This window comes from Narcine bancroftii, chromosome 1 (genome assembly GCF_036971445.1).
Source record: "Narcine bancroftii isolate sNarBan1 chromosome 1, sNarBan1.hap1, whole genome shotgun sequence".
In the NCBI taxonomy this organism is placed as follows: Eukaryota; Metazoa; Chordata; class Chondrichthyes; order Torpediniformes; family Narcinidae; genus Narcine; species Narcine bancroftii.
Window position 1 is genome coordinate 129,831,940 of NC_091469.1, and position 13,917 is coordinate 129,845,856.

A 13,917-nucleotide genomic window follows, 5' to 3' on the forward strand; every position below is an offset into this window, starting at 1 on the left:
GGTTTAAGTAACCATATGTCTTGGTGAATTTCTATTGCTGCTAGGTTTTGGAGTATGACAAAATTATCCATAATTACAATATTCAGCCAATTATTTGGCCCAATCAGTGTATGTTAATATTTTATTGTTAATTATTAAACAATTTTGCCAAAATTAGTTCTGCAAGAAATAAAAAAAAAAATAGAAAATTGTTAGGAATTAAACAAGAAAATCTTTAGATGCTGGGGTTTAATGCAATTCAGGAAAGTACTGGAGAAACACACAGGTCATGCAAAATCCAAAGGTAGTAAAAAATGAGTTGGTTTTAAGTTGAAGAGAAAGTGGAACAAAAAGAATATCCCTGATTATAGTGAGGTCATGGTTGCCAGGGAATAGCTGTAAACAATGTCTTCTTTGGCTTGACTTCGCGGACGAAGATTTATGGAGGGGTATGTCCACGTCTGCTGCAGGCTCATTGGTGACTGACAAGTCCGATGCGGGACAGGCAGGCATGGTTGCAGTGGTTGCAAGGGAAAATTGGTTGGTTGGGGTTGGGTGTTGGGTTTTTCCTTCTTTGTCTTTTGTCAGTGAGGTGGGCTCTGCAGTCTTCTTCAAATGAGGTTGCTGCCCGCCGAACTGTGAGGCGCCAAGATGCACGGTTGGAGGTGATATCAGCCCACTGGCGGTGGTCAATGTGGCAGGCACCAAGAGATTTCTTTAAGCAGTCCTTGTTCCTCTTCTTTGGTGCACCTCTGTGTCGGTGGCCAGTGGAGAGCTCGCAATAGAACACGATCTTGGGAAGGCGATGGTCCTCCATTCTGGAGATGTGACCCACCCAGTGCAGTTGGGTCTTCAGCAGCGTGGATTCGATGCTTGCGGACTCTGCCAGCTCGAGTACTTCGATGTTGGTGATGGAGCGGAGACAGCGCTGATGGAAGCGTTCTCGGAGCCGTAGGTGATGCCGGTAGAGGACCCATGATTCGGAGCCGAACAGGAGCGTGGGTATGACAACGGCTCTGTACACGCTGATCTTTGTGTGTTTCTTCAGGTGGTTGTTTTTCCAGACTCTTTTGTGTAGTCTTCCAAAGGTGCTATATGCCTTGGCGAGTCTGTTGTCTATCTCTTTGTCGATCCTTGCATCAAATGAAATGGTGCAGCCGAGGTAGGTAAACTGGTTAACCGTTTTGAGTTTTGTGTGCCCGATGGAGATGTGGGGGGGCTGGTGGTCATGGTGGGGAGCTGGGTGATGGAGGACCTCAGTTTTCTTCAGGCTGACTTCCAGGCCAAACATTTTGGCAGTTTCCGCAAAGCAGGACGTCAAGCGCTGAGGAGCTGGCTCTGAATGGGCAACTAAAGCGGCATCGTCTGCAAAGAGTAGTTCTCGGACAAGTTGCTCTTGTGTCTTGGTGTGAGCTTGAATTTGAAGATGTAAACAGCGTGTTCATTGTTGAGGTCTTTCATGGCTTCTTTCAGCATCATGCTGAAGAAGATAGTAAAGAGGGTTGGTGCGAGGACGCAGCCTTGCTTCACGCCGTTGTCAATGGAGAAGGCTTCGGTGAGCTCATTACTGTATCTGACCCGACCTTGTTGGTTTTCTTGGAGTTGGATAACCATGTGAGGAACTTGTTGGGGGGGGGGGGCGGCGGCATCCAAGGCGCTGTACAATTTGCCAAAGCCCTTTCCTGCTCACGATGTCAAAGGCTTTGGTGAGGTCAACAAAGGTGATGTAGAGTCCTTTGTTTTGTTCTCTGCACTTTTCTTGGAGCTGTCTAAGGGCAAAGACCATGTCAGTAGTTCCTCTGTTTGCGCGAAAGCCACATTGTGATTCTGGGAGGACATTTTCGGCGACACTAGGTATTAGTCTATTAAGGAGAATCCTTGCGAAGATTTTGCCTGCAATGGAGAGCAGCGTGATTCCCCTTTAGTTTGAGCAGTCTGATTTCTCGCCTTTGTTTTTGTACAGGGTGATGATGATGGCATCACGAAGGACCTGAGGCAGCTTTCCTTGGTCCCAGCAGAGCATGAAAAACTCATGCAGTTTGGTATGCAGAGTTTGGCCACCAGCCTCCCAGACCTCTGGGGGGATTCCATCCATACCTGCTGCTTTGCCACTTTTCAGTTGTTCAATTGCCTTATATGTCTCTTCCCGGGTAAGGACCTCATCCAGCTCTAGACTCAAGGGCTGTTGAGGGAGCTGGAGCAGGGCGGATTCTTGGACTGAGCGGTTGGCACTGAAAAGGGATTGGAAGTGTTCTGACCATTGATTGAGGATGGAGAACTTGTTGCTGAGGAGGACTTCGCCGTCTGAGCTGCGCAGAGGACTTTGGACTTGGGGTGAGGGGCCGTACACAGCCTTTAGTGTCTCATAAAAACCCCTGAAGTCTCCAATGTCGGCGCTAAGCTAGGTTCGTTTGGCGAGGCTAGTCCACCACTCATTTTGGATCTCCAGTAGTTTGCGCTGAAGATGGCTGCATGCGAGACGGAAGGCTCGTTTTTTCTCTGGCCAGGAAGGCTTTGCAAGGTGAGCCTGGTGGGCAGATCGCTTCTTTGCCAGCAGCTCCTGGATTTCCTGGTTGTTTTCGTCAAACCAGTCCTTGTTTTTCCTGGAGGAGAAGCCCAGTACCTGTTCAGTGGATTGCAGTATGGCCATTTTCAGCTGATCCCAGAGGGTTTCAGGAGACGTGTCCGTGAGGCAGTTTGCATCCTCGAGCTTTGCTTGGAGGTTTGCCTGGAAGTTTCCTCTCACTACGTCTGACTGCAAGTTTCCAACATTGAACCTCTTTCTGGGGGCTCCACTGTCTTGAACTTTGGCTTGAAGTTAAGGTTGAGCTTGCAGCGAACAAGCCAGTGGTCAGTGTGGCATTCCGTGCTGGGCATGACCCTGGTGTGGAGCACATCTCATTTGTCTCTTCCTCGCACCAGAACGTAGTCCAGGAGGTGCCAGTGTTTGGATCGGGGTTGCATCCAGGACGTCTTCAGGCTGTCTTTCTGCTGGAAAAGGGTGTTAGTAATGACAAGCCGCTGTTCTGCGCAGAGTTCCAACAGGAGGCGCCCGTTATTGCACTTGCCGACACCAGGATTCCTGGCCAGGTTTCTGAGAGTCTTTGCCGACGCGAGCGTTGAAGTCGCCAAGGATGACAACCTTGTCGGCTGTATGGGTGCGTTGGATGAGGTTGCGCAGATCAGTGTAGAACTTGTCATTTTCTGCTGGTTCTGCCTGAAGGGTTGGAGCATAGACACTGATGAGAGTGATGCGTTGCTTGTTTTGAAGGGGGAGTCGCATGGACATGATCCGGTCAGAGTGGCCTGTCGGGAGGTTTTCGAGTTTGGAGGCAATGGAGTTCTTGACCATGAAGCTAACACCAGATAGACGTCGTTCAGCCTGAGGCTTGCCAGACCAGTAGAGTGTGTTGCCTGCGCCGTGTTCTTGGAGGACATCTGCAAGGCGGACTTCGCTGAGAGCGGCTATGTCGATGTCGAGTCTGAGGTGTTCATGTGCGATGAGGGCGGACCGACGTTCAGGTCGGTGGCTGTCAGCCTTGTCTAGCATGGTTCAGATGTTCCAACATGCTAGCTTGAGTTTGTGTGCATCTTTTGAGGGGGAGGACGTGAACCTGTCCTCAGGCCTGCGCAAAGGAGCTTTTAGGTGGAGTGCAGTGTGCGCAGTACTGGCCCCACCCTTTACACCCATGGTTCGTGTGCCGTGGCCAAGCAAGCAGGGGCGTGGCAGCGAGGTCCTTGGGTCTTAAGTTTTACATTGGAGTGACCTTTTCTTATGCAGGTTGCTTAACCGGGCTTAAGAGGCCTGCCTCCCCTTTTAGATTGAACCATTTCTGGAGATCTACGACCGCTGTCCCTAGTTATGGAGTGGTGCACCCTGGAATCGGCCTGCGTGCGTTTACTCCTGCCGCGGCCGAGTAAAGGGGATGCAGCATTGGTTGAGGATCAGAAAGAAAAGTTCTAGTAGAAATTTTTTTAAGACTGGAGAGAACCCTGCAATGGGGTTCACAGTTGTTAGTGTTTTGACTATTGGTTTTTGAGGTGTGTATTAAACTCTGAAATTCAATTGCCAATGGTCGGGCTGTACGGGCTGCCGGAGTTTGCCTGGCGATGGTGGCCTGTGTTCAGTGCTCGGGCAGCGGTGTGGGCAGGCCCGGTCTCGGCTGGCTGTCTCTCCCCACGATGCGGCCGTTACCTCAGGCGGACTCAGGCTGAAATAAAAGGTCGGTGTGAATCATAGCAGGTCGTCGCCCGGGGGACCTGCTGCCGCCCGGGGGGCCCGAGGTCCTGTTGCTGGCGCCGCTGGAGGCCCGAGGTCCTGTTTATTGTATTTCAAACAATGTCTAGTGTATTGGTTATTGGGGACATTTGGAGTGGGGGAAATGTGAGCAAATATAAAAGCTATGAAGTAAAGACAATAAGTATGAGAACATAAAGGTGTGTGTGTAGTACAGAGCTATGGGACATACTGAGTCTTTGCAAATGAAACAATAACTTAGGCCATTCTGATAAAGAAATAGGAAGCAAATTACCTGAAGTTGTAAAATTTGATAATTAGTGTGGAAGGCTGCAATGTGCCCAGATGAAATGTGAGGTAGTGTTTCCCCTCTCCCCCAAGTTTTGGTGGGCTTCATTATCACAGTGATGAGGACACAGACTCAAGGGACAGAGAGAAAGGGTGTAGAAAGGAGAATTCAAGTGATAAGTAACAGGAAGCTCAGGGATGCTACTGTGGACAGAACCTAGATATTTGCAAGGCATTAAATCAACTGAGCTTGGTTTTTCCAACATACAGGGGACCACGTTTTGAGTGCTAAATGCAGAACTCTGGAAAAAGTGTAAATAAATTGTTGCTTCACCTGGAAGGACTTTTTAAAGTCCTCCAATTGCAGAAGAGATAAAAAGACCAGTATTTCACCTAGTGTTTGTGTTGGAAAGGGCATGGAAATGGGAGTAATTGGTGGGAATGCGAAAAACTGACGAGATATATGGAAACTTAATGATCCCTTGAAACTACTGATTAAGGAAGGGAAGGTAAATTAGGCGATATGATCTTGTAGCAGATTTCCATACTTCAAACTGCAAGCCACATTTCCAGTTGGTTTGCGGTGTCTAGTCCACTTCCAAGTTAACTTGTCAGTTTTGAGAGGGAGTGTACTTCAAAGCTGATTTTTTTTTAAATAAAAAGAAAGTTGGATATCAACTGCCAGACTACATAAACATTTCATGGTCTCGTTCCTGCTTTGAATGGAAAAGAGGGATACTGAATAGATGATTTCATGAGCTGTGGTTTCTCTGAAAATGGTCTGAGGTTGGGGATTAACGGAGATGCTGAGTTTTCTTCCACAGCATAAATCCTGTTTTGTCCCAGCATCGCAAAAGAGAAGCAATGCAATTGTCAGAAGAACATTTCCCCACCCCCCCCCACCCACCCTGTTTGCTTTTGGAGATGCTTGCATTTTGTTTGAGGGAAAGTTCACATGGCCAAGCCTCTGTTTAAAATCTCTCCCAAATCCAATTGATATCATAATACTGGAATTTAGATTTTAGTTTTGTGCTGCCTAGGTGGGTCCTTTGTTGCTTTGCAAATCCTTACAACTAATAACTGTTGGAAAAAAATCAGGATCTGAGTGGGTAGGTAATCTAATTGCATTCGTGCTGTGATTATACTGCAAAAATACTTGATTCGCTGCATTGCAATGACCTGGTGAGACACCATGTAGATGTAGTCTTTATATTTTTTGTTGAATTGTTTAACTGCCCACTTGCTTGATTTCTGCTGCTTGGGTAGAATTCAAATATAACAAATTACATTAAAAATGTATTTTGCATCAGTCATAAATTCTGTTGGTGTTTTGCACTTAGAGTGAGATGAATCAGCTTTATTTTACAAAATCTGCCCTTTATAGGTCTTGTCATTCCAGAAGACTGAAATGGATGTCTGTGCTAACCTTAACCCTCCCATCCCATCATAATTTTAAATCAATGCTCAAATTACCCATTATCTCTCTTATCCTGAAGAAAATAGCTCTAGGTTTCAAATCTTTTATTCTATAATGACAGCAATCAGTTTTTGTGTGGCTGACCATTGAGGGAAATATTTTTTATTTTGACCTATGAGCCACAGCTCTTTGTTAGTAGGTGTATATTTGAAAAATGGTTTGAAATCAATCCATTACAGAAATGGACTGCTTATATTTATGGCTTTTTGTAAAAAGGATTCTAATTATAAGAGCAAAGCTTGCCTCTAGAGTTCTGCTGCTCCTTGCGTTATCTTGAGCTAAAATCCACTTCCTTCCAAGTATGCACCTGTTTCATGTTCTTTCCTGCCAATATTCTAATGGCTACATGTTTGGAGACCTGGTGAGAACAGGATATTAATGTATGTCCTTTAATGGTTTGCCCACACGATGGGCTGCTGTAATTTGTAGTAATCTGGGGCTTGAATAAAGTTGAAATGGGAAAAAAAAATGCTGTTGTAGCTGCTACTCTGGGGGACATGATAAATCGGGGGATTTTCTGATATTGTGTAGGGCGGATTCTTACCTAAATAACAGTCAGCAATAAGTACCAGCAATGGGAAATAATAGGTATTTCAGTGTTCCAATCAAAATTGAGAAACTATTGTAAATTCACTTTGAAAAATTGTCTTGGAAAATTCATCTCTGCAATGATTGTTTTCTAGGGTTATATTTGGAAAAAGCTGATTGAATTGTTCCATTGACTTTCTTTATTCCTAATATAATTTCTGCTTGACACTGATCCAATGTGTATGGCACAAATTTAATAAGCAATTTTGACCTTTTCTGATTCTCCATCACAACATAATTGTAGCTTCCATTCTTATTATTTTAAGGTATTTTGTACCTAAACTCATCAATCACTTAGCAAATTTGTTTGGTATTACTGGTCATTTTTTTGGTAAATAGATTCATGATGGGCTCCAATTGATAGGACATCTCAATGGCATGGATGGTATGTTGCTTTCTCCTGTTCTGCAGCTATTTTTGTGGTACTGCAGTTTGGCAGTGGAGGTCAGAATGTGGCAATTCTGCTAAGATTCATCAACAATTATTGCTTCCACATTATCCATAACCACTGCCTTTATTTTCTAGATGGAACAGTATGAATGCTTTTGTTTGTATTTAGTCATTAATTTTCCAGATGGACTTGCTGTTATTGCTATTCGTGTGTGCCATTTCATTTTGTTGTTTAAAGGAGACAACTCTCTATCCATATTTTACATGGGGACATTATTCAAGGAGAAAAAAGCCTCGAGAACCACTTAGTGGTAGGTTCATCAGAAATATATTGCAAACAGTCTGTAAGGTAACTGGCATAACTACAAGGACATATTGAAGGATTAAGTGAATGGGAGAATATCGATGAGGGAAATGTCAAATTGTCAAGACTGGGAACCTACTTCAGTGGTGCCAGAACAACAATCTTACTTTCAGTATCACCAAGTTTATTGTGGATTTTAGGAAAGAAATGTTGAGGGAGGAATGAGTTAATACCTTCAAATTTCTGGGAGTCCATATCTCACAAGACCATCCCTGGAGCCAGCATATCAAGGCAACCATGAAGAAGGTACACCAGGGCCTTTAGTTTCCAAGGAGTCTGAGGAGATTTGGCATGACATCAGATACTCCATCAAACTTCTATAAGTGCACTGTGGAAAATGTTCTGACTGTTTGCATTGCAGCCTAATTTAGCAATTCAAGTGCACAGTAATTCAAGTGCACAATCTCTTCTCACTGCTACCTTTGGGTGCAGAAGCTCGAAAACCAACTCCTCAGGTTCAAGATCCATTTCTTTCTAATTGCTATCAGACTCTTGAACTTCCCTTGTACACTAATCATGGGCTGTCTGCCATTTTGTTTGCTCTAGGATTACTGCGAATATTTATTTTGTATATTTATTATCTCCCAAAATATAATCCAATTAGTTTGATAGTTTTTTGGTACATGTTCAGCTTTAAGTAAGAATGTTGGTCTTGTGTCCATTATCCAATGTGTATGACAATAAATTTTTTAATAATGATATTGTGTAACTGGCAAGAGATTGCAGGACTTTAAAATGGTGAGAGATATTGGTGAGCTCGCTCATGATTTCCAAGAAAATACCATCAGGTGCAGCGAACAATGAGCAAAGCTAACAACGTTATTGTTGCAAGGCCAATTCAATTTTAAAGTAGTGAGGTTGTGCGGGGTATTTGTGAGAACTGTGTGCAACATTGTTCCTTATTTAAAAATGCAAATCCATTGGAAGCAACTCCAGACTAGTCTGGAGTTGGCAGATTGTCTAATGATGAAAGGTCTGAGGACCTAACCTTGTATGCACTGGAGTTTAGTAAGGACTATAATGGAGTCCATTGAGGACTGAGACTTTTTAGAAATTAGAAGGTACTGTGGAAAAATTAAGACTGTACAGAATGAACCACTTTCAGCCCTGATGCAAGGTTTCAACCTAGTCTCCATGGATGCTGCCTGACCTGCTGAGTTCCTGCAGCAGTTTTTGCTCCAGATTTGAGAATTGCAGTCTCTTGTGTCTTACCTGAATGGTGAGGCAGACCCATCACTAGTGAAACCTATAAGTTCTGTTGGCACTAATTCATCATTTATAACCAGTTACATTGGAAATCTAGTAATACAGAAAATGGTGTCATTAATCAGTGAACCTGTAATTAATTTTTATTTGAAATTGTAGCAAAGGAGATCGATACAGAAATATCAAATTTAGTGAATGATCAATTTTGGATTGAACGAGGAAGGTCCAAAGGCTGAATTAGTAATTTGCAAGAGTGTTCATATGAAGTATATTTACTGATTAAAACTGTAAATAGAGCTGTGGGGGGTGGGGGAAGGAAACTATGATCTGCTAGAATTTGAGTTAAGGCCATGAAATAGTTTCAAAGCTTAAAAACCTTTATCCCTACAACCTAACATTTTCATGGTGGATCAGAGACAATTGTGTTATCACTCAGAAGCTTGCTGATGCTGCTTTCCCCTCACCCATATTGAAACCGCTTCAGGCTTGCTTTTTCTCTTGCCTGGCATTGCTAACTGGTGTAATGTTTATCTTTCTTGTTCAATGATTGTACTTTTATATGCAGGGCTTGGCAACATGCATCATTGTGCTGTTAGCTATAGAAACCATCATGGCCATGTTCAGAACTGAACTTGTATGTCAGCTTGGGTTATGTTGTATTTATGTCAGCAATAGGATTCTTTTTGAAATTGATCAGAATAACAAAATAGCAAAAATCTTTCTCTTTCTTCCTCTTAACCCAGATGTATTAAAGAAAAAAAAATGCTAGAGAAACTCAGCAGGTCAAACAGTGTACTCTATATAGCAAAGATAAACGGGGCTTGAGTTGGTTATATATGTTGATCCATGCTACATAAAGTACATTGTTTCACCTGGTGACTTTCTCCAGTATTGTGTTTTTTTACTTTAACCATGGTGTCTGCAGACTTTCGTGTTTTACTTCAGATGTATTAAAACTTGCTGTATGCCCCTTCTTCATAACCATTGCCGAGAATAGCCAAGGAAGCAACCCTTCTGATCTTGGGGCTGCAGTACAGTTGTCTCTGGAACAATCAGAAAGACTGTACCACTTCAATTTTCAAAGGCAAATTGTGGAACATCTGAGAACAATTATGTTCTGACTTGCACGAAGCCAATAATGTATAGACAAAAGGTCTTGTGTTGGCAAGGTGAAGATCGAGTTTTCAGAAGTAATTTAGTCCATTACTCTTTGGTAAATAAACTAGATTCTTATGGTTAAAACATTGGAAGCTTTAGTACTCAGAAAGAGCTCATTCAAGTTCAGTCCTGGCTCCTGATATTATCTTTTCCTTAAAATATCAGACCATTTCAAACTTGTCCATACTGAAATCCTACCACTTGCAACATAACCAGAGGAGAAGGTGATTAATGAAAATCGACCACTAACTTTGAGACAAAAGAGACTGCAGATGCTAAAAAATCTGGAGGAAAAAAAGACACTGTTGGCAAAACTCTGTAGGTGGAGCAGAATTTGTGGAGTAAAGGGGAGAGGGAGGAATTTCTATTAGTTTAGATCCTGCATCAGGGCATGCTTTGAGATCTGCCTGCTGGTTTCAATACAGTCTGAAGTTCAATGAATTTTCTTGGTTCACATTTAGGAACATATGAAATTGAGTGTCTTCATTTTGCCAGTCATTCTGATATGTCGTCAGTTTGCATTTTGGTATTTTTCAATTGGAGACTTGAAGAGATTGAAATTTGTGAAGGAGTCCAATTGTTCTGAGTTTGAGGTACCTTGATATGCTAATGAGATGAATCCTTGCCCAAGTACCAGCCAGATCAATGGGGATTCTACAATTGGAGATCGATTCACTGAGTGAAATGAAGCACTCCACCCCTAAATAGATAACTGTTGGTCTGTTCTCAGTGGGAACGAGGATTTGCTCTGGCTTCAGATTGGGCAATGGTTTCTCTTTGCCCACTCAGTGCCATGATGAAATGGTTTTTTCTTTGGCTTGGCTTCGCGGACGAAGATTTATGGAGGGGGTAAAAAGTCCACGTCAGCTGCAGGCTCGTTTGTGGCTGACAAGTCCGATGCGGGACAGGCAGACACGATTGCAGCGGTTGCAGGGGAAAATTGGTTGGTTGGGGTTGGGTGTTGGGTTTTTCCTCCTTTGCCTTTTGTCAGTGAGGTGGGCTCTGCGGTCTTCTTCAAAGGAGGTTGCTGCCCGCCAAACTGTGAGGCGCCAAGATGCACGGTTTGAGGCGTTATCAGCCCACTGGCGGTGGTCAATGTGGCAGGCACCAAGAGATTTCTTTAGGCAGTCCTTGTACCTTTTCTTTGGTGCACCTCTGTCACGGTGGCCAGTGGAGAGCTCGCCATATAACACGATCTTGGGAAGGCGATGGTGCTCCATTCTGGAGACGTGACCCATCCAGCTGCGCTGGATCTTCAGCAGCGTGGACTCGATGCTGTCGACCTCTGCCATCTCGAGTACTTCGACGTTAGGGATGTAAGCGCTCCAATGGATGTTGAGGATGGAGCGGAGACAACGCTGGTGGAAGCGTTCTAGGAGCCGTAGGTGGTGCCGGTAGAGGACCCATGATTCGGAGCCGAACAGGAGTGTGGGTATGACAACGGCTCTGTATACGCTTATCTTTGTGAGGTTTTTCAGTTGGTTGTTTTTCCAGACTCTTTTGTGTAGTCTTCCAAAGGCGCTATTTGCCTTGGCGAGTCTGTTGTCTATCTCATTGTCGATCCTTGCATCTGATGAAATGGTGCAGCCGAGATAGGTAAACTGGTTGACCGTTTTGAGTTTTGTGTGCCCGATGGAGATGTGGGGGGGCTGGTAGTCATGGTGGGGAGCTGGCTGATGGAGGACCTCAGTTTTCTTCAGGCTGACTTCCAGGCCAAACATTTTGGCAGTTTCCGCAAAGCAGTAGGACATTGGTACAAACCCTTTCCCTAAAGGTTGCTGCCTGGGTTCAGTATTTTTAGATGCATTTGGCTGTAAAGAAGAGTTGCATCATTGAATACTAGACCTTTGGAATGCTGAGGAATGGGTTCAAATTCCTTTCTGGCAGATGAGGTATTTTAAGTTCAAGTTGTTAGTAAACCTTGACTAGAACCCTAGTTTTATTGGTGATTGAGAAACTAACTTTTTTAAAAAACATGCGTGATTCACCAATGATTTTCAGAGGAGTGAAACTGCTGTCATTATCCAGTCTGGCCTGTACTCCAAAGTCATTATGAGCTTGACTGTTGAGTTCGGGGGAAAAATTTAGAATAGGCAATGGATTGCCAGTCATGTCCAGTGATGGGATAAAGAAATGAGGTTCCAAAGGTGGGTAAGTAAATATTTGGCAACTTTCCCACTAACCTTTTTAAGTCTGAAGTTAACCCATGGAGTTTTCAACCTGATTTCAACACATCCCTTGAGGACATATGGCTTGTTTTCATTTAAAAAAAAGATTTTTAATTAACCAGACTGATATTTTGAAGAGATGTTTTGTTAAATAACAGAACAAAGAAGATTAAAAACAAATATATTTAAATAAATATTAATGAATGTCTCATTGCTTTTAACTTCTATTTCAACTTGCAAAAGACTTTAAAGTTGTATCAATCATTTTTTTTCATTCACTTTTGTGTAAAATATTAATCAGTCACTAGTTGTAGTTCAGTGATACAAAAAAAAGAGACTAATAGGCAGTAGATTCCGAACCTTTTGACTAGATTGTTGATGTAAAACTTTATGGAGCTACTAAAGAGCCCTTCTCAGCCTCAGTTTAAAGTTGAGGGAAGAAAGAAGGACCTAGTCACTTCCACGTATCTGTATCGTAGTCTAGGTATTCATTTCTGAGGAAAGTTTCTCAATTGCCATCTATTATTTCATGGGATAATTTTATTGTGCCTGGCAAAGTTTTCCTTCAAGGAGAAGTTGCTGTTTTCAAATTGTTTAGTATAATTATAGGAATAGATAGAACTTCATGGATTCAGTGAAAAATGCCATACATTCTGCTGCCTTGTACTCCTCAGTTTTGATGCAAAATCATCCCATCACTTTCTTCTTGAGTTTGCTATTAGTACCCTTTCCCCACAGCTATGCCTGCTTCCATTTATTCATTGCCTTGAAGGGCTTGTCTTCAGGGTCCTGAACCTATTTCCCGATGGTAGCAGAGTGAAGATGGTATGTCCTTGGTGGTGGAGGTCCTTATGGATAGAATAATGATGCAATGGTTTTTGACAGACTCATCTTGCAGTGGCACCTAGTTAGTAATGAAATACTTTTGGTATAGTGTTCTATTATGAAGGTAGTACAGCTCTTGGCTCTTGTGTGCTAAATCTAGTTTGTATGGAACAGTAGTAAAATGAAAATCTGCAAACACCATGAATGAAGTAAAAACACAATGCTGGAGAAAGTAATCAGGTCAAACTGTACTTTATATCATAAAGATACATAACCAATAACCATATAACAGTTTATGGCATGGATGCAGGCCATCTCAGCCCTACAAGTCCACGCCGGTTCACTCAAACAACTCCGCTAGCTCCCCCCACCTATTCTCTGCCCATAACCCTCTAACCCCCTCTTATCCATGTACATATCCAGCCTCCTCTTAAATGAAAGAATTGACTCTGCCTCAACTATTTCCTTCGCAAGATTATTCCATTCAGCCACCACTCTCTGAGTGAAGAAGCATCCTCTAATGTTTCTCCTAAAATTTTGTCCCCTTACCCTCAACTTGTGTCCTCTTGTTTCAACCTCCCTTGCTCTCAGGGGGAAGAGTCTACTTGCAACTAGTCTATCTATTCCCTTCATAATTTTAAACACCTCTATCAAATCCCCTCTCATCCTTGTAAATCTTCTCTGCACCCTCTCCACCTTATCTATATCTTTCCTATAATTTGGAGACCAGGACTGAACACAATACTCCAAACCTGGCCTCACCAATGCCTTAAACAGCCGTAGCATCACTTCCCAGCTCCTATACTCTATGCTATGATTTATGAAGGCTAACATACCAAATGCCTTGTTAATCACCCTGCCAACATGGGAATCCACCTTCAAGGAATGCTGCACCATAACTCCAAGATCTTTGTTCTTGTGCATTCCCCAATGTCCTCCCCTTTACTACATATGTCCTACTTTGATTATTTTTACCGAAATGAAGCACCTCACACTTCTCTGCATTAAATTCCATCTGCCATCTTTCAGCTGAACTCTCCAGACAAACCAAATCTCTCTGTAATCCCTGAAAACCTTCCTCGCTATCCACCACTCTCCCATTTTAGTATTGTCTGTGTATTTACTTAGCCAGTTAACTACCCTATCATCCAAATCATTAATCTAATATTTGGGACTTGAGCCCTTCATCAGGTATGAGGGAAATGTAGACAGTCACACAAACAAAATAGTCGGGTCG

General features: G+C 43.0%; 1 protein-coding gene across 23 annotated transcripts in view; it reads left to right on the plus strand.

The window, feature by feature from the left end:
• LOC138764018 (sorbin and SH3 domain-containing protein 2-like) overlaps positions 1–13,917 on the plus strand; it is a 555,886-nt gene that overhangs the window by 194,623 nt on the left and 347,346 nt on the right. For 2 of the 23 annotated variants that reach the window (XM_069939302.1, XM_069939369.1), the window contains exon 1: positions 11,822–11,838. The exons of the other annotated variants lie outside the window; for them this stretch is intronic. The gene's annotated coding sequence lies outside the window, so the exon portion shown is untranslated. Of the gene's footprint in view, positions 1–11,821; positions 11,839–13,917 lie in introns of those variants that run through there. 23 annotated transcript variants of the gene reach the window in all.